This window comes from Mauremys mutica, chromosome 14 (genome assembly GCF_020497125.1).
Source record: "Mauremys mutica isolate MM-2020 ecotype Southern chromosome 14, ASM2049712v1, whole genome shotgun sequence".
Classification (NCBI taxonomy): domain Eukaryota; kingdom Metazoa; phylum Chordata; order Testudines; family Geoemydidae; genus Mauremys; species Mauremys mutica.
The window spans coordinates 46736474-46762317 of NC_059085.1; the positions used below are offsets into that span (position 1 = coordinate 46736474).

At 52.4% G+C, this 25844-nt stretch overlaps 2 long non-coding RNA genes across 5 annotated transcripts in view; one reads left to right on the forward strand and one right to left on the reverse strand.

Annotated features, from left to right (window-relative positions):
* The window catches only part of LOC123349058, a 25160-nt gene extending 9671 nt beyond the window's left edge, over positions 1 to 15489 (reverse strand). Inside the window, exons 1-2 of the long non-coding RNA XR_006573357.1 lie at positions 15373 to 15489; positions 10955 to 11039 (exon numbers count right to left, since the gene is read on the reverse strand). This is a non-coding gene — a long non-coding RNA (uncharacterized LOC123349058). The remainder of the gene's footprint in view (positions 1 to 10954; positions 11040 to 15372) is intronic.
* On the forward strand, positions 21 to 5123 carry LOC123349048. 4 transcript variants are annotated; one of them, XR_006573340.1, is made up of 8 exons: positions 21 to 323; positions 737 to 1299; positions 1411 to 1868; positions 2365 to 2820; positions 3202 to 3323; positions 3717 to 3900; positions 4473 to 4726; positions 4902 to 5123. It is a non-coding gene; the product is annotated as an uncharacterized LOC123349048 (long non-coding RNA). The 4 variants fall into 4 exon arrangements; XR_006573341.1 differs by having other exon boundaries at positions 1411 to 1562; positions 1658 to 1868; positions 2365 to 3323; XR_006573339.1 differs by having other exon boundaries at positions 2365 to 3323.
* Positions 15490 to 25844: the final 10355 nt, after the last annotated feature.

Here is a 25844-nt window from a genome sequence, read left to right on the forward strand (position 1 = left end):
TCTTGTGAGCTATGAACAAGTAGGGGGCCGAAATGATGCATGGCAGTGGGCGCTAGAGTGGAGCGGTGACTGTGGGTGTTGACTGAGTCTCTGCTCTAGTGGGGCTGATGTGGGAGGCAGGGATGAGGGCAAGATTTCACGCACCCATTGAATTTTTTGTAGTGAGGGCTCTTGGTTGGCTTATTTGCTGCACTTGTAGAGGAATTGTCCAGGAGCAGCAGCCGGAGGAGAAATTGGCAGACGTGGGCCTGAGGAGCCTGGACATTCTTCTAAGGAGACATGAACAGTCCTCAGCTTTCTGCCTCGTGCATAACTGGCTGTGGGTAAGTGGTCAGTGCTTGGAATTCCTCATCTGTACTTGCTGTGATTTTCTTCACACTTTGTTTGCTTCCTTGTTGGGTGTGGGACTCTTTGGGATTAAGGCTGGGGAAGGGATCAGAGTCACAGTTGCTAACTTTCACTGGGGAAATAAGCACCCTGACTTTGACAATAAGCCAAAAAGCAGGACAAACCCATTTGAAAACAAGGCCAAAACAAGCCATTCCCTAAGAACCCCAACACACAATGACTAGATCTCCCCTGGCGTGCAGTCTGGGACTGTGGTGGGTCTGCTGTGCACCTCAACTATCCGTCCCCTTTGCTCCTCCTTGTCCGTGCTTGCTGGAAGCAAAAAGCTACAAGAAGCAGTAAGATACAAGCCAAAAAGAAGCACAATTTCTATGTGTTTTCCCCACAGGTTTGGTGTGTCTGACCAGAGTCGTCTGTGCAGAGTGACTATTTCAGGTGTCGTCGCAAGGGGTGCTTTCTACTTGTAGTCATAAAGGCGTGATGGGAGGAGGGTTCAGGGCAGAGCCCCACCATGTGGGAGAGGCGAAAAGAAGCGGCTACCCAACATTGCCAATTGAGATGGTGACTGACTTGTTTTTCCGCTGGATTTAGTACCAAGGGAAAAGAAGTGACAAGTCAGAGTCTACTGCCCTCATGCAATGGAAAGCGAGCGAGAGTGATGGGACTGCGAGAATTATTGATGCCTTGAAAAAGCCGTCCAACTGGGAATGGAACAGTCATCACTATCAATGAGATAAGTGTCTGTTTGGGTGATTGCTCTGCTCACGGGCCACCTTGCTCCTGAAAGGGATGCCCCGTTTGCTGAGGCTGTGTTTGTAAGAAAAGGTTCCTGACTAGCTGTGGTTTTGAGAGACAGAGAGAAGATCCCCATTTTTAGTGGCTGCTCAGTTTTCTGGCCAGGAGCAGTGTGTCCTACGCAGCAGAAGGTTGCATCTAGGAGAATGAGTCCAGGTGGTGAATTGCTTGCCTTTCTCTCGTGTTTCTCTCTCTCTTCTCTAGTGTGTTGGCCAACACTCTTACTCAATCTGTCCTTGCCTTTCCTTGTGCTGTCTCCCTTCGTAGGACATGGGCAGGAGTGCTACGTGTGCATCCCCACAGGTCAGGTCTTGGGAGCCATGGAGAAGTTGAAGCAGAGAAAAATCATGAGGGGCAGTTGGTTCTGAAGTGGAGCAGTGACTCTGTTTACCTGTCTCTGTTCATGAAGTGGGGCTCAGGTAGATGGCCTGGGAGAAGGAGGATGGGATGAGGACAGGTTGTCATGCATGAATAGAACTTTTTGTACTGATGGCTCAATGAATTGGTTTTGCAGCTGCACTTCCAGAGGAAGTGTCTAGGAACCCCAGCCCGAGGAGAAGCTGGCAGAAGTGGACCTGATCAGTCTGAACATCCTTCTAAACAGACATGAGCAGTCCTCAGCTTTCTGCCTCCCACATAACTACACTTCATTACTTCAGCGGCACGGCTGAAGCCTAAGATGAATGCAGGGTAGAGGCTTAGCACGGATGGCTGCTTGCCTTTAGGTGGGTTTGGTTTCTCGTAAACTTTTGCTGCTTTGTTCTGGGTGTGGGAGGAGAATTTCCCTATTGTGGGAGTAGCTGTGGGGTTACATCCAGGGGAATAGACAATAGTCTCCTCTGCACAGTGACTCTCTTGGGTGCAGGTGCAACAGACTGCTTAACAAACGAATGTAAGGATGGCAATGCTTGGTCAGACCCATGGTCCATCTAGCCCAGTATCCTGTCTTCTGACTGGCTAATGCCAGGTGCTTCAGAGGGAATGAATAGAACAGGGAATCGAGACGTGATCCATCCTGTGTCGCCCATTCCCAGCTTCTGGCAAACAGAGGATAAGGGTACCATCCCTGTATGTCCTGACTAATAGCCATTGATGGACCTGTCCTCCATGAATTTACCTAGTTCCTTTTTTAACCCTGTTATAGTCTTGGCTTTCACAGAAGTCTCTGGCCAGGAATTCCAGAAGTTGAGTGTGCGTTGTGTGCTCTTTAATTTTATCTAGAAAGGTGTAATGGGAGATGAGCGAAGAAGAACCTACACAACACTGCAGATTCCGATGGTAACTTCTGTTTGTCTGTGGTACTAAGCAAAACACAAGAGGGAGAAAGAAGTCAAGGGTAAGAGCCCACCCCCGTTGTATGATGGAAAGCACGCAAAAGCCGTGAGACAGCCAACATTGTTGATGCCAGGCTATGCAGATGCCGTCGAGCTGGAAGTGGAGCAGCTGTCACTATCAGTGAGATAAGTGTCTGGTTTGGTGAGGACTCTGGTAACGGCCCACCCGCCTCCAGGCTGGGACTTGTCGTTAGCAGGGGCTTGATTTGAAGGAAAAGATTCCTCAGTAGCTGTGGTTAGGAGGAAGACAAGGTCTCCATTTTCAGGAGCTGGTCATTTCTCCGTCCACAAGCAGTGTGTCCTCCGCAGGAGAAGGTTGGATCCAGGGGGATGACTCCAACTGGTGAGTTCTTTGCCTTCCTCCTGCGTTTCGCTCTCTTTCTTTGTCTCTCTCTCTCCTTTCTGTACTGTGTTCGCCGACACACACACACACACACTCTCTCTCTCTCTCTCTCTCTCCCCCCTTTCCTCTCCCTGTGCTGTCTCCCTTCCTAGGACATGGGCAGGTGTGCTAGGGGTGCATCCCCACAGGCTTGGTCTCGGGAACCATGAAGAAGTAGGAAGGAACAGAAATCATGCAGGATAGTGGAGTGGAGTGGTGACTGTCCATGTTCACTCCATCTGTGTTCAAGTGGGGCTGATGTACATGGAATGGGAGAGGGAGGCAGGGATGAGAGCCTTCATAGAGCTCTGTGTAGTGATAGTTCTTGCTTGGCTTTATTAGTTTGCAGAGTAATCGTCCAGGAGGTGTCTCCAGAGGAGAAACTGGCAGAGGTGGACCTGAACTGAACTGCCTGGACATCCTTCTAAGGAGACATGAAGGGTCCTCAGCTTTCTGCCTCTCATGTAAGCTGTCACTGAATCATAGAATCTCAGGGTTGGAAGGGACCTGAGGAGGTCATCTAGTCCAACCCCCTGCTCAAAGCAGGACCAAACCCAACTCGGAATTCCTCATCTGTACTCGATGTAGTTCTCTTAACAGGCCGTGTGCTTCCTCATTGGGTACGGGGCTCTGTGGGATTAGGGCTGGAACTCCTCGCCAGAGTATGTTGTGATGGCCAAGACTAAAATCGGGTTAAAAAAAGAACTAGGCAAATTCATGGAGGATCAGTCCCTCAATGTCTGTTAGTCAGGATGAGCAGGGAGCCCTGAGGTACGGTAGATGCGAGAAGAAGAACCTATGTACGTTGCAGAGTGAGATGGTAACTTCCTTGTTTTTTCCGATTGTCCTGGGTTTAGTACCAAGGGAAAAGAAGTCAGAAGTCAGCGTCTACTGCCCTCATGCGATGGAAAGCGAGCGAGAGCGATGGGAATGATTGATGTCACAAAAAAGCTGTCCAAGTGGGAGTGGAACAGCCACCACTGTCAATGAGGAAAGTGTCTGTTTTGGTGATTGCTCTGCTCACAGCCCACCTTGCTCCTGGTAGGGATGCCCCATTTGCTGGGGCTGGGTTTGTAAGAAAATGTTTTTGAGTAGCTGTGGTTATGAGGGAGACAAGGTTCCCATTTTCAGCGGCTGCTCAGTTCTCTGGCCAGTAGCGCTGTGTCTTCTGCAGCAGAAGGTTAGATCCAGGAGCATGACTCCAGGTGGTGAGTTGCTTGCCTTCCTCCTCTGTTTCTCTCTCTGTCTTCTCTACTCTACTCTACTCTACTCTACTATGTTGGCCAACACACACCCTCTCTCTCTCTCTCCCTCCCCCCCCTTTCCTCTCTTTGTGCTGTCTCCCTTCACAGGGCATGGGCAGGAGTGCTACGTGTGCATCCCCACAGGCTAGGTCTGTCTTGGGAGCTATGAACAAGTAGGAGGGGACGAAAATCATGGATCGTAGTGGGCGCTAGAGTGGAGGGGTGACTGTGGATGTTGACTGTCTCTCTTCAAGTGGGCCTGATGTAGATAGGATGGGACAGGGAAGCAGGGATGAGGGCAAGATTACCTGCACCAATTGAATTTTGTGTAGTGATGGCTCTTGCTTCGCTCATTTCCTACGCTTGCAGAGGAATTGTCCAGGAGCAGCAGTTGAAGGAGAAAGTGGCGGACGTGGACCTGAGGAGCCTGGACATTCTTCTAAGCAGACATGAATGGTCCTCAGATTTCTGCCTCCCGCACAACTGGCTGTGAGTAAGCGGTCAGTGCTTGGAATCCCTCATCTGTACTGGCTCCGGTCTTGTTCAGAGGCTCTGAATTTCCTCATTGGACATGGTGCTTTGTGAGATTCAGACGAGGCAAAGGCACAAGTCTCCCGTGCAGAGTGAGTATTTTGGATGTAGGTGCAGTGGGCTGCTTTTTAGTTGTAGTGCTAAAGCTGTAATGGGAGGAGGGTTGAGGACGGAGCCCTGAGGTGTGGTAGATGGGAGAAGAACCATCTATGCATGTTGCAGACTGAGATGCTAACTGATTGACTCTCCACTTGGTACTAAACCCAGCACTAGGGGGAAAAACAAGAGTCCACTCCGTACATGCCATGGAAAGGGAGTGAGAACTGGGAGATTCTAAGCATTGTTGATGCCAGGGAAGAGCCATCCAGCTGGGAGTGGAGCAAGGACCACTGTCAGTGAGATAAGTGTCTTGTTAGGTGAAGGCTCTGCTGTGGTTATGAGGGAGACAAGGTCCCTATTTTCAGGGGCTGCTCAGTCCTCTGGCCAGTACCGGTGTGTCCTCTGCAGCGGAAGGTTGGATCCAGGAGGATGACTCCAGATGGTGAGTTACTTGCCTTTCTCCTGTGTTTCTCTCTCTCGCTCTCTCTCCTCTAGTGTGTTGGCCAACCCTCTCTTTCTCTCTCTCTGTCTCTGTCCTTGCCTCTCCTTGTGCCGTCTCCCTTCATAGAACAGGTGCAGGAGTGCTAGGTGTGCATCCCCACAGGCTTGGTCTCGGGAGCTATGAACAAGTAGGAGGGTATGAAAATCAGGCAGGATAGTGGGCGCTAGAGTGGAGCAGTGTCTGTGGATGTTGACTCAGTTTCTGTTCATTGAGTCGGGCGGATGTAGATGGAATGGGAGAGGGAGGCAGGGATGAGGACATTCATAGAGCTCTGTGTAGTGATGGTCCTTGCTTGGCTTTATTAGTTTGCAGAGGAATCATCCAGGAGCCCTCGCCGGAGGAGAATATGCAGAAGTGGATCTGAGAAGCCTGGACATCCTTCTAAGGAGACATGAATAGGGGTAATGCATAACTGGCTGTTCCTCATCTGTACTTGCTGTAGTTTTCTTCATAGGCCGTGTGCTTCCTCCTTGGGTACGGGGCTCTGTGGCTGGGGAGGGGCCAGAATCTGCTCTGCAGAGTGACTATTTTGGGTGCCATTAAGAGGGCCAATGTAGACAGGAGAAAAGGGGCCTGAACCCTGATTACAGGGCGGTCACCCTTTCTTTAGTAAAATACGCCCCTTTAAACTCGGTGTGTGCAGGGGGTGGGGGGAATCCCCAATGTGAAAAGATCTGGAAATGAACAGGTAAGGGAGGGATCCTGCTGAGTGTCTCCTTTCCAATCAATCCTCCATCTCTCAGCGACACCCTTCCGGACTTACCTTCCTACCTCACCAAGAAAATAACTTTTGTGCTCCCTAACCTTTACCAGAAAAGGCCCCTCTTCCTTGTGACGCAGCCCTGTTAGTAGGGTTAGGTGCACCCACGTGCTGGCTCTGAATACCACCGCATGTGCTTACAATACCTGAACATTAACACATTTCAGAAAGGATAGCCACATCAATCCCTTCGGACGTAGCCCTAGGAATCTCCTCTGTCTATCTCCAAAGAGAGACAAGGCCTGGAATTTGGACACAGCTGAGGGAGCTGTCCGAATGTCTACAGTTTAACACTCATCAGTGCGACGGTGTCTTTCTTGTGCACAAGAAAACAAAGGGTCAAAGTTGTGGTTGGTTGAGCGGTGTAAATTGGGCAGGGCAAAAGGACTTGAGGAAGAATGAGGTGGAAGTGAGGGTCTGAAAGGAGCCCCCGCCACTGTGGGAATATATTACCTCTATGCTGACATGTTAAACAGGAATGTGGAAAGTTACAGCTTTAGGCCGCTTGGGAAGAGAGGTTAAACTAGGTTGTGTGCCAGGCGGCTGAAACCGGTTCGACGTGGCCTTGTTTGGTTTTTTGATAAAGGGAAGGCCGTAAACAAAATAATAAATTAGAAAGGTATGCAGCATGATAGCTTACCAATGATTAGAAAGCAGGGGACGTACAAACTTTTGGGAGCCAATTAATAATTGTGTAGTAATGATATAATTATAGTGTAATAATTGCAATAAAGGTATATAAAGAGAGTGCTTGAAAAAATAAAATGATTTAGCTTGCAATCATATTGGTTGTTGTGCTTTATCTGGCCCGCATAAGACGCGACAAATGGTGACCCCGACGTGATGCGATTCGGACAAGTCGGATCGTTCGTCGGCGCTTGAAAACGCGGGGATTACAGCCGCGGCAGGAGGTACTGTGGTAAAGGCAGCTCCTGGACGTCCGAGAGAGGCGTGTTTGAGCTCACAGGTGAGCGGCTAGTAAATTATAATGGGTACCGCTGCATCAGCTGAGGAGAGGACTGTGCATGAGTTTTTAATGCGCATCGCGGAGAAACGGGGAGAAGATCCCCCCCGATGCGCTGTCTCGACTGTTACAGTGGGGACAAAGAAGGGGCTTTTTTGTTAAGCCAAGTACTGTGTTCGATAAAACTGTTTGGGAGCATCTGGGCTCCGAGCTGTGGGCATCAGTAGCCCATGGTAGCAAGGAAGCTTTCGCTTTAAGCCAAACCTGGAATACAACAAAAAAAATGGTAGAGACTCTTGCAGCCGAGGCAGGGGTGCAAGCGGCCATAAGCAAAATATTTCGGCCAAAAACCGAGGTTCCCTGTGTGTTGCCGGTTGGGGCTAAGGAATTCTTCGGCGGTAAAAAGACGGTGATACCTTTTTGGCTCCCAGCGCACCCGAGCTTAACCCCTGCACGGTTCCGTTGCCCCCTGATCCATCTAAGGCAATAAACACCGTTCCACCCAATGTGTCGCCGGCGGGGTGTGGAGTTGCGCGATCCTGCACGACTCACGGGAAGTGGGGGTGCTATAAGTGCAGGAACGCCAACCCGATTCGCCGGGAGAAGCCCCCGTCGAAACTTTATCCTAACTTCAGCACCTTGACGCCCCCCGGATGAGTTCCGTGACAAAATGCATAAACAAGGCTTGCAACTACAGGGAATACTGAATACCCTGAATCAAATAACGGGAAAAGCACCGGGAACCTCCCGCTCCCGCTTGCTAGGTAAAAGCAAAAATTTCGGGGCACGAACAATGCGTAATAAGGTGTGTCGGTCCTGCGGTCAATGGGCCTGTCAAACATGTGGTCGCAAGTCCCCCCCACCGGTTTATTCATCTAATGAAAACAACACGCCGGCCACTAGGTCGAGGAGAGGAAGCAACGCGCCGAATCCTGTGCGGCAATAAAAAGTGATTGTTAAGAATGCCTTAATAAATGGGAAGTTTGTGCCCGAGGCTTTCCCGGTCATCGTGCCCAATCCCCGGAACCCAGCTAGACGGCAGTGGGCCCCCCGGACTGAAAATTAATCCGAAAGGTGCAAAAATCAATAATGGCCTACAAACTTACTAACCCGTACGTACAGTCATTAATTAAACAGGTATTTACAGCACAGGCTATGTGCCCCTATGATGCAGTCAAGTTCGCAAAAATAATTCTCACGCCTACTCAGCGGCTGTTATGGAAAAACAGTTGGGCAAGGCGCGTAAACATCGCTCTAATGAAAAACTTAAACCTGCCCCGCAATCACCCGCTAATCGCGGCTACCAAAAATATGCTTTTGGAAGTGGGTCACTTTACTAATCCACACCTGCAGGTTCGTCTTAACCCGCAGGTCTTGCAACAGTCGCAGGCACTGGCTCTAGCCGCCTTTAAAAAAGTACCGCAAATGAAAAAGCCAACCCCTCCATACACCAAAGTTGTACAGGGTCCCTCAAAACCGTATACTACCTTTTTGAACCGCCTTCGCGAAGCTATCAATAGGTCTCCTAATCTAACACCGAAGGCCAGGACCGCGGTTGAACTGAATCTTGCTACCCAAAACGCAAATTCAATTTGTTGTCGTATATTGGCCACTTTACCAAAAACTGCGTCCCTAACGAAAATAATTAAGGCGTATAACAGGGCGTCCATGTTCAAAAAAACTAACAAAGCCACAATCCTTGCTAAGGCGCATGCCAGCGCGTTGGCCATCGCTTTAAAACCCTTAATCGAACGAGGACGTGGGGCTAAGGGGCTGGCCAGGCCGGCTGGTCTCTGTTTTGCCTGTAAAAAACCCAAACATATAAAGCGGGATTGTCCCGCATGAAATGGCAAGCAAGCCACTAACACAACATCTAAAACCCTTGCTAGCGTCTGTAGTCAATGCAATAAATTTGAACACCGCGCGTCTAAGTGCCGGTCACGCTTTAAAAAAAATGGCACACCATTGCCAAAAAACGGGGCTCCAAGCGCCCCTCGAAGAAGCGCAACAACACAAGTGCCTCCCACCACCAAACCCGTTGTCTAAAACGCCTCACCAAAGCAACCCGTGGCAGTGCCGAAGTAAATTTGGCCACAGCAACAAGCATAACTTTAAACAACAACAAGGTACATGTTCTCCCCTCCAACACTAATGGTCCCTTAGGGTATAAACTCCTAATCAACCCTCCTAATCAACCAATCCTCAACATCAAAGCAAGGTATTTTTGTTTTGCCCGGCCTTATTAATTCCAATTATACAAAAAACATTGAAATAATGGTGCAAGCACTTTGCCCACCTATTACCATAACTGCTGGCACGCATCTTGCTCAATTAATCCCCTTCAAAAATTGCGTGCCCAAAACAACCCTAATTAACCGGGGGTCCCAAGGGTTTGGGTCCACTGGGCCCCCACAAATCGCCTTCGCAATAAAAGTCACCTTGCGCAAGCCCATACAAACTGTTCAACTACAAGAACCAAATGAGCAGCAAATCATACATAAAGCTCTATTAAACACAGGAGCTAATATAACTATCATTCCCTCCCAATTCTGGCCAAAATCCTGGCCCTTACGGGCTGCCGCAACGCCTGTCAAAAAAATAAAAAAACCTCAGCTAACCCACATCAGTGCTAACTTTATTACTATCAGTAACATAAAAAATACCGCTACCAATGCAAAGGTCCGTCCTTATGTAATGCCGGCTCCGGTTTGGCTGTTGGGTCGTAATTGCCTAAGTCAGTGGGGTGTCGTATTACAAAATTCACCTTTTGCTTAGCAGCCATTAAGGGGCGGCTAATTCTACGCCTGAAGTGGACAACATCCACACCAGTCTGGGTTGCTCAGTGGCCGCTGCCTAAAAACAAGCTCGCCCACATCCATAAACTTGTGCAAAAACAACTCGCTAAAAATCATCTTAAGCCCTCTGTAAGCCCCTAAAATACCCCTATTTTTACTATACCTAAAAAATCTGAACGTTAGCGTTTGCCGCAAAATTTGCGGGCTATTAATGCTGTAATAAAAAACATGGGTGCCCTTCAACCGAAATTACCTACGCCTACCATGCTTCCGCAGGGTTGGCCCTTACTTGTTATTAAACTTAAAAACTGTTTTTTTACCATTAAATTACATCCTGCTAATCAAAAAAAGTTTGCCTTTTCTGTGCCTTCTGTTAACAAGGCTGCACCTGCCAAACAATACCAATAAACTGTTTTGCCACAAGGTATAAAAAATTCTCCTACTATTTGCCAATTTTATGTTGCTTGGGCTATAGCGCCCTTGCGTGCGGCACATCCCAACTAAATTATTTATCATTACATAAATAATCTCCTATTTACAAGTTCCCAATTTCCAATAAAAGCAGCCATTGTCAAAATAAATTCCGTTTTGCAAAAAGCCGGTTTGGTGCTCGCTCCAAAAAAAATTCAACAGCGAGCCCCTTATCGGTATCTTGGCATAAAAATCACAAACTCAATCGTTCAACCACAAAATTTAACTATTCAAATAAACATTCATAATCTGCATAATATTCAGCGTTTAATAAGCAACCTACAATGGGTCCGCGGTCTTTGTGGCATAACTAATACAAACCTTGCGCCTTTAATTCAATTACTCAAAAGCGGTCAAGCTCCAAATAAGCCTCGTTCTCTCCAAGCAAAACACCAAGTCGCCTTACAAACTATTGCAAATAAGTTAGCCACACGCTACTCGGGGCACATTTATCCAAATTTACCTATTTTTTTAGTAATTCTTTTTAAAAACATTTCTCTAAAGGCCTTACTTTTTCAATAGCATAAGGCCCTTTCAAATCCGTTGGTGGGCATTAAGTGGCTTTTTCCACCTTCGCATTATGCCACCACTATAACTACACACCTTAATGCAATTGCTCACCTTATTCAGCTGGCCCAACAACGCTTATTAGCAATTGCAAGCGTTAATCCTCACACAATTTACTTGCCTTTTAATAATGTTACCGTAACTCAATTGCTTGTTACTCACCTCCCCTTTGTGCTTGCTACTTTAAATTATGCCGGTCAATTTAGCAGTCATTTTCCCTCGCATCGCCTTTTTGCCACGGCGATTCCTTTAAAAAAAATTTTAATGTTACAATCTAGTCCTGTTGCTGGCCTTACGGTTTTCACGAATGCCAGCGGTGGCGCTCAGCGCGCGGGGGCTCCTTTGGTTTGCTAACAATTGCTGGCATCACAAACTTGTACTTGCTAATGGCTCCTTGCAGGTTTTAAAACTTCATGCTATTGTTCAAGCCTTTAAAAAATGGCCCAATACCCCTTTAAACATTGTTAATAACTCCTCCTATGCCGTGGGCGTACTTCGCCGCCTAAAACGGTCCTTTTTGGGCCATGTTTCTAATCCTGTTTTATGGGGTGCCCTTTTCCAACTTTGGCATCTTTTAAATGCCCGTCGGTGTCCTTATTTTGTCATGCATATTAAAAGCCATTCTAAATTGCATAATGGTCTTGCTAAGGGCAATGCCTTGGTCAGTCACCTGGTTAGCGCTGCCCATGTTCCAAATTCCTTTGCTCAAGCACGGGTCTCCCATAACTTTTTTCATCAATCAGCCCGTGCTCTAGCGCGTCAATTTGCGCTTTCTCTCAGCAATGCCCGTGCTATTGTGGCTTCCTGTTCTAATTGTCAACAGCATATTTTGCCCTTTGCGGCCAGCGTAAACCCCCGTGGCCTGTCTTCGCTCCAAATTTAGCAATCAAATGTTACCCAGTTTCCTAAGTTTAGCACTTTGCGCCATCTCCATGTTACAATTAATACCTTTTCTGGTTTTGTTTGGGCAACAGCGCTAGCTTCCACCGCCTCCCGCAATGTTATTAAACATTGGCAAGCCTACTTTGCTGTTATGGGGGTCCCTGCTCTCATTAAAACTAATAACGGTGCCGGGTATATTTCCCGCCAAACCGCTCAATTTTTATTAAACTGGGGCATACAGCATTCCACCGGTATCCCATGTAACTCCACTGGCCAAACCATTATTAAGCGCACCCACGCCTCCCTTAAAAACCTTTTGTTAAAACAAAAAAAAATGTATAGTAATAAAGCAAATGCTATAAATAAAACCCCCGCTGCTCATTTATTAAAGGCCCTTTATGTGCTTAATTAATTACATTATAAAAAAATAGCCAGGTACCCCCCGCAATTAAACATATAAGCGGTATGGCCAAAAAAAAGCAGGGCACAACACCACAACCTCCGGTTAAATGGTTTAATTATCAACAACAAAAATAAAAAGAACCGGTAAACTTACTAACTTAAAAAAAAAATTATGCTTGTGTTGCCACTAATACAGGTCCCAGGTAAATACCAGCAAAGTAGGTCCGTCCTTGGCTGCGTCCACAAATACAGCAACAAACAAACGCTAACAAGCCACGCAAGGCGTGTCCCAGCAACACAAAACCAAAGCCCCCAAAAAACAACTGCCCGCCGGCTGCCCTGAAACTTTTAACTGTTTTGTTTAATTCTGTTTAATTGCCTTTATTAATATAAGCTTGGTAATAAAATTGCTGGTTTTATAAATGGGGTTTGGGCCCTATACCCCTGTTATGGGCGTGCCTTTTGTTAACCCCCAACAAAACGTCTGGGTTACTTGGGCCAATCAAACGGGCCAAAACGCATTTTGCCTCTCACTGGCCACGCCCTCTAACCCATTTCAAACGTGCTTAGTGGGCTACCCTTATTTGCGTTTAAATAATTTTACCCGTTATGTGCGTAATGCTACCTTTTTAAATTCCACTTAGCTGCAATATGCCCAGCTTAATTCCACATGTTAAACCCTCTACACCGAGGGTGGTACAAGCACAGACCCGGGCAATTTTTGCCCCGGCAAAACTTAAAATTTTCTGCAAAGCCATTTAATTAATCAGCTTAATATGTCTCTTACATTTTCCCCACAGGAGCTTGCGCTCCTGGGGTCCCTTCCTGGCGCTATGTATAATTTTTTAAATATGTCGCTGGGTTGCTTTAAATTTGGTAAAAAAATGCCTGTGCTTTATTCCCACTATAATTAAAATATAAGCTTATCCCTATTTTCTGGCATGCATAATATAACCCCCCCTAATTAATTTTGTTTATAAAAATTATTGCTCGCCCAGTGGGGCTAGTCTTGGTCTTCCGTTAAAAAAGCATAGCATTTAAAATAATGGTACACCCAAAGCCTTGCCAGCAAAATATTTTTTAATTTATGGTAATCGCGCCTGGCAAAAAATTCCCAGTTACCCTGTAAGTAGCCCCTGTTATATAGGCAGGCTCACTTTATATGCCCCTTCACGGTTGCAGCTGCAGCAGTCACAGCAAACACGCTCCAAGCAAAAAACTCTGTTTTTTACACCAAATTGTGTAAATACCGTTCAATTTTAAAATACCCCCACAACTATTTTTGCTGCCTTTTTGGCCCCTGGGGTAACAGCTGCCTATGCTATAAAATTTTTTTAAAAATTGGCCTGTTAAAATATTAAACAATTTAATTTAACTTCTAAAATTATCAATGCCCTTTTGCAAAATGTTAATAGTATTAAACATGCTATATTACAAAATCGCGCTGCTATTAATTTTTTGCTGCTTGCTCAAAGCCACGGCTATAAAAATTTTAATATGTGCTGCATAAATTTATCTAACCACTCTGTCTATTCATGCTTTGTTACACCTATTAATAAATAATATGCATAAGCTCACACGTAATACCAGCCCCTTATAAAACTGGCTTAATAGCTTTAGGTGGCCTTCTTAGCTTATTTCCATTTTGCATATAAAAATTATTATTGTAAATGTTTTGCTGCTTCTTTTTATTTTTGTTCCCTGCCTTGTGCGCCTCCTCCAAGGTAGCCTGAAGCGCTTTGTTAAGGCTCTTTTTAAAAAAAAAAAGGGGGGGAGATGTGGGAATATATCACCCCTATGCTGACATGTTAAACAGGAATGTGGAAAGTTACAGCTTCAGGCTGCTTGGGAAGAGAGGTTAAACTAGGTTGTGTGCCAGGCGGCTGAAACCGGTTCGACGCGGCCTTGTCTGGCCTTCTGATAAAGGGAAGGCCGTAAACAAAATAATAAATTAGAAAGGTATGCAGCATGACAGCTCACCAATGATTAGAAAGCAGGGGACGTACAAACTTCTGGGAGCCAATTAATAATTGTGTAGTAATGATATAATCATAGTGTAATAATTGCAATAAAGGTATATAAAGAGAGTGCTTGAAAAAATAAAATAATTTAGCTTGCAATCATATTGGTTGTTGTGCTTTATCCGGCCCGCATAAAACGCAACACCGCCACCTCACCTGTTCATTTCCAGAGGGTGTGACGTTTGCATGGTTGGGCCATTTCTTGGCTTTTTTGAGAAAAGGGGCGAATTTTCCACAGCCTCCACCATCCCCCACAGCTGCCCCTTCGCCACACCATGTTGCATCTGACCTGGATAGGTCGCAAGTAAGATTTCACTTCAAATCTCAAAAAAGTCCAGTAGAAATAATTGTGGGGGAATTTCCTGTCACTAAGAGAAACGGAAGCTCAAGCCTTCTCAAGGGGTGGGGTGTTGCTCAGCCACAGGCACAAAAAGGCTCCCCTAGTTTAAGTGTGCGAGGGATAAGACCTTACACCCTGGTTACAGGGCAGCCATTTTGCTGGGCGTGTCAAAGTGACCTGTGGTTTAATTTGCTTGGCAAAGGAGACCCAAACCTTCCTTTCAGGGTGGTCCTTAAGCCAGGGGCGTTCGAATGGGGCAGAGAGAAAAGCGCCGTAAAGGAGAGACCTCCGTTCCCTCAGGAGAGCGTGGTCTCATTGCCCAGCAAGTGCCAGCGGCCCAAGAGGAGCTAGAAAGGGGAGACCTGCACCCTTCTCACAGGGATTGGTCAATGGCAAAGAGCATTTTAAAGGCTAGGTCCTAAGAAGCTCAAAGCCACAGAGACTTTGTGGTGATCTGAGTGTAATGTAATATCTCATTGTAAGGTGACGGGGCCAGAGTTAATTAACTCACAAACTGACCTTGACCCATGGCTGAACTTAAAAGACTGGTTAGGAAGATCTGTAAAGGAATAGAGGTTTGAAATGCAGCCTGCATTGTTAGAGATAGAAGGGTAAATGTTAGCTCGGGTCTTGTCTATTGCTATAGCTGTGATTCAAAGATCAAAAAGGCAATATTAACATTTAGGAAGACACTGGAGTGAAATAGCGTTATTGTCTATATCAGGGGTCGGCAACCTTTTGCAAGCGGTGTGCCGAGCCTTCATTTATTCACTCTAAGGTTTCGCTTGCCAGTAATACATTTTAATGTTTTTCAGAAGGTCTCTTTAGTTATATAATATATAGACATAGAAACTAGTGTTGTATTGTAAAATAAACAAGGTTTCCAAAATGTTTAAGTAGCTTCATTTAAAATTAAATTAAAATGTTGATCTTACACCGCTGGCCTGCTCCACCCGCTGCTGGTCTGGGGTTCTGTTCCACTAGGCTGCCAGCAGGCTGTGCGGGGCTCTGCCCACATACAGCGAGTAGCTACCTTCTCCCTGGTTCTGGCCCATTCTCTTCCTGTCTCTGCACTGAGCTGAGGGTGGGAGTGGACTGAGCACAGGGCTGGGACTGAAGGGTCTGGCCCAGGAGCTAGAATGAGGGAGGGGGCTCAGGGTTGGGGCAGGCGGTCTGGGTGTGGGGGCACTTACCTGGGCAGCTCCCATTTGGTGTGAGGGGTGCAGGTGGGAATGTGAGTGGGGGTGGGGATGTGCAGGGGTGCTAGAGTCAGGGCAGAGAACTGGGGGCATGTGAGGGGGGTGCAGGTCTCAGGGCGGCGGGGCATGTGTGGGGGTGCCAGAGTGAGGGCTGGGGTTGGGGAGGGGTGAAGGAGTCAACAGAGGGCTGGGTGTGTATGAGGGAGGTACAGGGCTCAGGGCAGGGGCCTGGGTGTGTGCGTGTGTGTGGGGTGTCAGGGCTCAGGGCAGAGGGCTGAGTGACTGCCCCCCTCTGAACCCCCCACCCCCCTCCACTCCCCCAACCCCCCTCCGCTCCTTGTCCCCTGCCTACCTCCTCCTGGGACCCCTGCCCCTAACTGCCTCCCAGAACCCTATCCCCTATCTAAGCTTCCCTGCTCCTTGTCCCCTGACTGCCCCCCTAGGAGCCTACCCCCTACCTGTCCCCTGATTGCCCCAACCCTTATCCACACCCTGAGACAGACCCCCGGACTCCCATGCCCCATCCAACCACTCCCCACCCCTGACAGGACCCCCAGAAATCCTGACCCATACAACCGTCCCCCTGCTCCCTGCCTGCCGCAACCCCCTCCACACCCCTGCCTCCTGACAGCCCCCCTCAAAACTCCTGACTCATCCAACCCCCCCAGCTCCTTGTTCCCTGACCACCTCCTCCAGAGACACCCCCCACCCTAACTGCCCCCTGACCCCTATCCAGCCCCCACCCCCTGGAATTTCCATGCCCCATCCACCCCCCTGTTCCCTGTCTGCCGCCTCCAGAGACCTCCGCCCCTAGCCACCCCTGCTCCCTGTCCCCACCCCTTACCAAAGCCCCCCAGCCCCAGATCCCCTTACCATGAGCCTCCAAGCAGAGCCAGCCTATGCTGCCCCGTGGGAGCGCGCAGCCCCGGCCCCAGAGTGCTGTGCGCGCGGGGGTAGGGCTCCAGACAAGCGGGGAGTGTCTGTCCCTCCCTGCAGAGCCAAACGCTGCCCCACGGGAGCGCGCAGCCCTGGCCCTAGAGCTCTGCGTGCAGGGGCAGGGATCCAGGGGAGGGGAGAAGGTGGGGGAGGGGCCGGCGCCTTGCTGCGCTCGGCCCAGTGCTCCGGCCCAGGAGCGCAGACCCTGCGGCTTGCCGCGCTGGCAGGGTTTTTAATGGCACCCTGGAGTCCCGGCAGGCAGCCGCGTGCCATTGAAAATCGGCTCCCGTGCCATCTTTGGCATGTGGCTGCCGGAGGTTGCTGACCCCTGACCTAGTGTCTCTGTGGCTCCATGAAGGAAATAACTAGTGACACCGTGTGGCCATGTGGGGTAATGCACAGAGCAGTTCCTGTGTGGAGCTACAGTGACACCGTGTGGCCACGCTGGGTATTGCACAGAGCAGTTCCTGCATTGAGCAACAGTGACACCGAGTGGCCACACAGGGTAATGCACAGAGCATTTCACGCCTGGAGCAACAGTGACACCACGTGGCCATGCAGGGTATTGCACAGAGCAGTTCCTGCATGGAGCTTCAATGACACCTTGTGGCCACAAAGGGTAATGCACAGAACATTTCTCACGGAGGAACAGTGACACTGTGTGGCCACGGAGGGTAATGCACAGAACATTTCTCTCAGTGGAACAGTGACACCATGTGGCCATGAAGGGTAATGCACAGAACATTTCTCTCAGAGGAACAGTGAGACCGTGTGGCCACTTAGGGAAATGCACAGAGCATTTCTCACGCAGCAACAGTGACACTGTGTGGCCATGCAGGGTAATGCACAGAGTATTTCTCATGGAGCAAGAGTGACACCATGTGGCCACGAAGGGTATTGCACAGAGCAGTTTCTGCGTGGAGCAACAGTGACACCGTGTGGCCACGCGGGGTATTGCACAGAGCAGTTCCTGCATGGAGCTACAGTGACACCATGTGGCCATGCAGGGTAATGCACAGAGCATTTATCTCAGAGGAACAGTGACACTGTGTGCCCACGCAAGGTAATGCACAGAGCGTTTCTCTCAGAGGAACAGTGACATCGTGTGCCCACGCAGGGTAACGCACAGAGCAGTTCCTGCATGGAGCTAAAGTGACACCGTGTGGCTCTGTGCATTACCCTGCGTGGCCACATGGTGTCACTGTTGAGCCATGCAGGAACTGCTCTGTATATTATCCAGCCTTGCCACACGATGTCACTGTTGCTCCATACAGGAACCGCTCTCCGAATTACACTGCGTGGCCACACAGTGTCACTGTTGCTCTGTTAGAAAAGCTTTGAGCATTACCCTGCGTGGCCACACGGTGTCACTGTAGATCCATTCAGGAACTGTTCTGTGCATTGCCCTGCGTGGCCACACGGTGTCACTGTTGCTCCATGCAGGAACTGCTCTCCGCATTACCCTGCGTGGCCACACGGTGTCAATGTAGATCCACTGAGGAACTGTTCTGTGCATTGCCCTGTGTGGCCAGACTGTGTCACTGTTGCTCCGTTAGAAAAGCTCTGTGCATTACCCTGCGTGGCCACACGGTGTCACTGTTGCTCCATGAGGGAAAAGTTTTGTGATTACCCTGCATGGCCACAAGGTGTCACTGTTGCTCCTTGAGAAATGGACTGTGCATTACCCTGCGTGGCCACACGGTGTCACTGTTGCTCTATGAGCGAAATGTTTTGTGATTACCCTGCGTGGCCACACGATGTCACTGTTGCTCCATGCAGGAACTGCTCTGTATATTATCCATCATGGCCACACGATGTCACTGTTGCTCCATGCAGGAACTGCTCTCCGCATTACTCTGTGTGGCCACACAGTGTCACTGTTGCTCTGTTAGAAAAGCTCTGTGCATTACCCTGCGTGGCCACACGGTGTCACTGTTGCTCCATGCAGGAATTGCTCTGTGCATTACCCTGCGTGGACACACGGTGTCACTGTTGCTCCATGAGGAAAATGTTTTGTGATTACCCTGCGTGGCCACAAGGTGTCACTTTTGCTCCTTGAGAAATGGACTGTGCATTACCCAACGTGGCCACACGGTGTCACTGTTGCTCCATGCAGGAACTGCTCTCCGCGTTACTCTGCGTGGCCACACGGTGTCACTGTTGCTCCATGCAGGAACTGCTCTGTATATTATCCATCATGGCCACACGGTGTCACTGTAGCTCCATGCAGGAACTGCTCTCCGCATTACCCTGCATGGCCACACGGTGTCACTGTAGGTCCATGCAGGAACTGCTCTGTGCATTACCCTGCGTGGACACACGGTGTCACTGTTGCTCAATGAGGGAAATGTTTTGTGATTACCCTGCGTGGCCACAAGGTGTCACTTTTGCTCCTTGAGAAATGGACTGTGCATTACCCAACGTGGCCACACGGTGTCACTGTAGCTCCATGCAGGAACTGCTCTCCGCATTACCCTGCGTGGCCACACGGTGTCACTGTTGCTCCATGAGAAATGTTCTGTGCATTACCTTGCCTGGCCACACTGTGTCACTGTAGGTCCATGCAGGAACTGCTCTGTGCATTACCCTGCGTGGCCACACGGTGTCACTGTAGCTCCATGCAGCAACTGCTCTGTGCATTGCACTTTGTGGCCAGACGGTGTCACTGTTGCTCCGTGAAAAGAGCTCTGTGCATTATCCGGCATGGCCACACGGTGTCACTGCAGCCGTCACTGGGGCTTAGGAGGTTCTGGGGGCCCCACAGCCCTCTCTCCAGAATGTAGGGGTCCCGGGGGGGTTAGGTGGTTTGGAGGGGCCCTCCAGCACTCTCTCCAGGCTACAGGGGTCCCTGGGGGGTTAGGGGGTTCCGGATAGGCCCCCAGGCCTCTCCCCAGGCTGTAGGGGTCCCGGGCGGGCCCCCCCAGCCCTCTCTCCAGGCTGTAGGGGTCCCGGGGTTGCTTATGGGGCTCAGGGGGACCCCCCAGCCTTCTTTGCAGACTGTTGGGTACCTGGGGTGGCTTAGGGGGTTCCAGGGCCCCCCAGCCCTCTCTCCAGGCTTTTGGGGTCCCGGAGGGCCCCCAGCCCCGTCTCCAGGCTGTAGGAGTCCCTGGGGGTCTTAGGGGTTTCTGGGGCCCCCCAGTCCTCTCTCCAGGCTGTAGGGGTCCCGGGGGGGCTTAGGGGGTTCCGGGGGACCCCCAGCACTCTCTCTAGGCTGTAGGGGTCCCAGGGGGTCTTATGGGGTTCAGGGGGGGCTCAGCCCTCTCTCCAGGCTGTTGGGGTCCCGGGGGAGCTTAGGGGTTTTGGGGGGTGCCCCCAGCCCTCTCTCCAGCCTGTAGGGGTACCGGGGGGCTTAGGAGGTTCCAGGGGGGCAAACACCCCTCTCTCCAGGCTGTAGGGGTCCCAGCCTGGGTAGTGGGGGCACAGCTACCTATGTCCAGCCTGTAGGGGTCCCTGGGGGACTTAGGCGGATTGTGGGGGGCCAAGATACCTATGTCTAGGCAGTAGGGGTCCCGGGGGGGCTTAGGGGGTCGGGGGGGCACAGATACCTATGTCCAGGCTGTTGGGTCCCTCAAAGTCTTAGGGGGTTCCTGTGGTCACAGATACCTACTTCCAGGCTGTCGGGGTCCCGGGTGGGATTAGGGGATTTCTAGGGGTCACAGATACCCATTTCCAGGCTGTAAGGGTCCCCGAGTATAGAGGGGTCCTGGAAGGGATTAGGGAGTTTCTGGGGAGGAGAGATACGTACTTCAAGGCTCTAAGGGTCCCTGGGGGGGGCTTATGGGTTCCTGGGGGTCACATATACCTACGTCCAGGCTGTAGGGGTCCTGGAGGGGGGATAAGGGGGTTTCTGGGGGGCACAGATACCTAGGTCCAGGCTGGATGGGGTCGTGGGCAGGATTAGGGGGTTCGTGGGGGGGGGCACAGATACCTACGTACAGTCGTGAGCTGGAGCCGGTTTGCTGGAACTGGTTGCTAAATTTTAAGCCGGTTTAGAACCTGTTGTTAGGGTTACCATACAGCGAGCAGCTGGGGGTGCTGCTGGGAGACAGGACCCCTGGCTCTGTGTAGCTAGAGCCTCCTTTTCCTGAGCGCTCCCTTCCCCCGGTTTGTCTGGCAGCCCACCCCCCAGCCTCGTCACCCCCGGATTCCTCCTGTTGGTGTCCCTAGGCCTAAGTAAACCAAAGTTGTGACTTTGGGCCTGAGTGAACCAAAGTTCTTCCATGCTGTGAACTTTAACCAGCCTAAGATGCTAATAAACAGCAAGCAAAATGTGTCACTGTCAGCTGTCTTAGCCTGCAGTTGTAGGACAGCTTAAAACAGCAAAAAGCGGCAGTAAGACGGGGAGGAGAAGGGGGAGGAAAATCTGCATATGTCTGTGCTGTGACGGCCATAGATAAATATGCGAATGAGAACAGTTCTAACAAGCTACATTATAGTGTTAAGTGTAACTGTTGCAAGGGGGGGAAAAGGGGGGAAAAACAAGGAGGGCATAAATGCTGGGAGCCCGCCTGCGTGCGGATGTGCAGGATTTGAGAATGCTTTTTCTCCCTGGCACCTTTTTTTGAGCTCAGATAAACTTGGTTTGCTTCTCCACCCTGGTGTGTTAATTAGTGCGATGCACACCGGGCAACGAACCCCCACTGTTGCTCCTCCTCGGGCCCTTTGGGCCGGCAACACTCCCCTCCGAGTCTCCTCTTACCTTGGGCTCTGGCTGGCTGATTGAATCAGACTGCAGCTCTCAGCCTGCCAGCTGATTCAATCAGCCTGCGGGAGCTCAAGGTAAGACAAGACGGGGAGGGGAGACTCTGGGGTGACGAGGCTCGGGGGGGGGGGAGAGGAATTGGGGGTGACGAGGTTCGGGGGACTGCGGGGCAAACCGGGGGAAGGTAGCGCTGGGGCAAAGGACGCTGGGCTCTGCAGCTGTCTCCCAGCAGCAGCTGCCGCCGCCGCCGCCCCCGCTGCAGGGGAATCACACTGCAGCTGGCAGCCTGCGGAGCCCCAGGTGAGATGGGGAGGGGAGGAATCAGAGAGTGACGGGGCTGGGGAGGGGGAAGGAATTGGGGGGTGACGTGGCTCGTGGGGGGAGGAATTGGGGGGTGACGAGGCTCGTGGGGGGAGGAATTGGGGGGTGACGAGGCTGGGAGGGAGGGGATCCCAGGGGGGGGACAGTGAGCTGCCTGTCTGTATGTTCTAAGTAATAGCAGCTGTTCCCCTAGCAAAACCCTCCCCTCTACGTTCCCTTTCTAGTTTCCCTCATTTGCTCCAGTCTCTAGTTCTGTTTTTAAAGCTGATATTATCGATCCATGTCAATCTGTCTCTGCGCCATCGGTGGTTTTTACACAGTTCTGCACCCGGCCCCAGTCTCCAGCTGTTCAATCCTTCACCGGGGGGTTTAATAGTGGGGGGTCCCAGCCAGAGCCCCCAGCCCCCGCTGGGGGGAGGGGCGCAGGGCGGGTTGACGCAGGGGCTTGTGGGAGTTGTAGTGCGCCCCGGCCTACAATTCCCATCAGCCCCCGCGGACCCAGCGGGCGGCGCTTTGAGCGCGACAGGCTCCGCTTGCAGGGCGGGGCCTGGAGCGGAAGTGACGTCAGCGGTCTGGAGGCCGCCCTTGATAAACGGGGGATTTGTGAGCGTTGGGCGGGAGGCGCTGCGGCCCTGGGACGTGGGGTCCCCATAGCGACCCCGCCCCTCTAAGTGCTCCCACAGCCTTCTCCGGCCACAGCCCCCCCCCCGCCAGCACCTTCCCCCGGCACCCCCCAGCGCGTCTTTCCTCCCAGCCAAGCCACAGCCACCCCCATCTCCATCGCTTCCCTCACCCAGCCACAGCCCCCCCGGCGCGTATTTCCTCCCCCCACGGGCTCCCACAGCCCCCTCCCCACCCCCACCTCCTCCCGGCACCCCCAGCGCGCCTTTCCTCCTCCCCTGCCCAGCCACAGCCCCCCCCCCGCATCTCCACCGCTTCCCTCACCCAGCCACAGCCCCCTGCCTCCTCCCAGCCCCCCTGCCTCCCTCACCCAGCCACAGCCCCCCTGCATCCCCCCGGCACCCCTGCATCCCTCACCCAGCCACAGCCCCCCTGCATCCCTCACCCAGCCGCAGCCCCCCTGCCTCCTCCCAGCACCCCTGCATCCCTCACTCAGCCACAGCCCCCCTGCATCCCTCACCCAGCCACAGTCCCCTGCCTCCCCCCGGCACCCCTGCATCCCTCACTCAGCCACAGCCCCCCTGCATCCCTCACCCAGCCACAGCCCCCTGCCTCCCCCCGGCATCCCTCACCCAGCCACAGCCCCCTGCCTCCCCCCGGCACCCCTGCATCCCTCACCCAGCCACAGCCCCCCTGCCTCCTCCCAGGCCCCCTGCCTCCCTCACCCAGCCACAGCCCCCCTGCCTCCCTCACCCAGCCACAGCTCCCCTGCATCCCCCCGGCACCCCTGCATCCCTCACCCAGCCACAGCCCCCCTGCATCCCTCACCCAGTCACAGCCCCCTGCATCCCTGCATCCCTCACTCAGCCACAGCCCCCCTGCATCCCTCACCCAGCCACAGCCCCCCCGCATCCCTCACCCAGCCACAGTCCCCTGCCTCCCCCCGGCACCCCTGCATCCCTCACTCAGCCACAGCCCCCCTGCATCCCTCACCCAGCCACAGCCCCCTGCCTCCCCCCGGCATCCCTCACCCAGCCACAGCCCCCTGCCTCCCCCCGGCACCCCTGCATCCCTCACCCAGCCACAGCCCCCCTGCCTCCTCCCAGGCCCCCTGCCTCCCTCACCCAGCCACAGCCCCCCTGCCTCCCTCACCCAGCCACAGCTCCCCTGCATCCCCCCGGCACCCCTGCATCCCTCACCCAGCCACAGCCCCCCTGCATCCCTCACCCAGCCACAGCCCCCCTGCCTCCTCCCAGCACCCCCGCATCCCTCACCCAGCCACAGTCCCCTGCCTCCCCCCGGCACCCCTGCATCCCTCACTCAGCCACAGCCCCCCTGCATCCCTCACCCAGCCACAGCCCCCTGCCTCCCCCCGGCACCCCTGCATCCCTCACCCAGCCACAGCCCCCTGCCTCCCCCCGGCACCCCCGCATCCCTCACCCAGCCACAGCCCCCCCGGCGCGTCTTTCCTCCTCCCCACAGGCTCCCACAGCCCCCTCCCCACCCCCACCTACCCCCCGGCACCTCCAGTGTGCCTTTCCTCCCCCCCGCCTAGCCACAGCCCCCTCAACCCCTCCGCCTTCCCCCTCCTGCCCAGCCACAGCCCCCATGGCACCCCCAGCGTGTCTTTCCTCCACCCATGGGCTCCCACAGCGCTCCCCCTGCCCAGCCACAGCCCCCTTCCCACCCCCACCTCCACCTCCACCTCCCCCCCCGGCACCCCCAGCCCACCCCAACTTGCTTCTCCGGTCCCCAACCCACCCACTCACCCTGCCCCCTATGCCTGCAGCCTTCTCCAATCTGAAGGCCCGTTCCTCTAGCCGAAACCAACTCGCCCCCGTCTATCCCCCCATCTGTTGGGCCCCTCAGTCCTTTCTTCTCCCTCCAACACCTCCTAGGCCACCCCAACCTGCACCCCATCCCTACTTTCCCCCATACATGCCTTCTCCCATAGCCCCCTTCCGCCCCCCTCCCTCCCCAAGACCCCCCCGCCTGCAACAACTTTCCCCAACCTATACATCTGTATCCCCCAGTTCATTCCTCCATTCAAGGGACTCCTCTGACCCCCTCTCTCTCCAACATCCTCCCAGCTCACCACAACCTGCGCCTCCACCTGTAGGGACCGCTCGGCGCCCCTTCCTCCCCAACAGCCCCCCCAGTTCATTCCCCCATCCATTCGGCCCCTCAGTCCCCTTTTTTCCTCCCTCCCACTGCAATCTGCATTCCACTCTGTCCCTAGATCTGTGGGCCCCCCAGTGCCAACATTCCCCAACCTGCACCCCCATTCCTCCCTCCACCCATGGGGCCCCTCAGCCCTTCTCTCTCCTTCCTGCCCAACACTCACCCTTCATAGCACACGGGCAGGCGAGCTAGGGGACGAAACCCGTGGGGAGCAGTGGATTGTAGAGTGGAGCGGTGACTGATAGTGTGGGCTCAGTCTCTGTTCCTCGACTGGGGCGGCTGGAGATGGGATGGGAGAGGGAGGCAGGGATGAGGGTGTTAATAGAGCTCTGTGTAGTGATAGTTCCTGCTTGTCTTTATTAGTTTGCAGAGGAATTGTCCAGGAGCCCCAGCCGGAGGAGAAACTGGAAGAAGTGAACCTGAACAGCCTGGATATCCTTGTAAGCAGAGATGAAGAGTCCTGCCTTCTCCATGACTGGCTGTGAGTGAACAATTATGGCCTCTATCCCTTATCTGTACCACTCAAAGTTTTCTTCAGAGGCGTGAGCCTCCTTGTTGGCCATGGGACTCTGTGGGATTACGACCAAGGGAAGAGACAGCAGTCTCCTCTGCTCAGTGACTATCTTGGATGCAGGTGCAACAGGCTGCTTAACATATGAACGTAAGAATGGCCAGACTGGGTCAGATCAAAGGTCCATCTAGCCTAGTATCCTGTCTACCGACAGTGGCTAATGTCAGGTGCCCCAGAAGGAATGAACAGAACAGGGAATTACCAAGTGATCCATCCACTGTCACCCTTTCCCAGCTCCTGGCAAACAGAGGCCAGGGACACGATCCCTGCTCATCCTGATTCATAGCCGTTGATGGACTGATCCTCCATGAATTGACAGTAACTCTCCACTTAACATCCTCTCGCTTAACATTGTTTCAATCTTAAGTCCCTGCTCAATTACAGAACATGCTGTATTTAAAGTTGTGCAATGCTTCGCTATAATGGCGTTTGGCTGCCTGCTTTGTCCACAGTCGGCAGCCCCCCATCAGCTCTCCTATGCCCCCACCCCCCCAGCACTTCCCGCCTGCTAGCAGACTCCGTGGATCAGTGCCTTCCCCCACTGCCTCCTGCCCCTCCCTCCGCTTCCAAACGGTGCAAGCCAGCTGATTGCTGCGGGCAGGAGCGAGGATGCGGTGTATGAAGTAAAGGGGAAGGAGGGGGGAGGAAGAGGCAGGTTAAGGGTGGGGGCTTGGGGGAAGAGGTGGCATGGGCTGCTGTAGCAGGGTGGATCTCTGCTCCCGGTTTTAAGGGGTTTAAAAGTGGCTTGGCAGGGCTTGAGAGCAGCTGCTCTCAAAGCTGGGCTGATTGGGGAAGTAGCCGCAGCTGGGCCACACCCCAATCAGGCCACAGCTGGCCCCTATAAAAGGCTGTGATCCAGGAGCCCAGTCAGTCTCT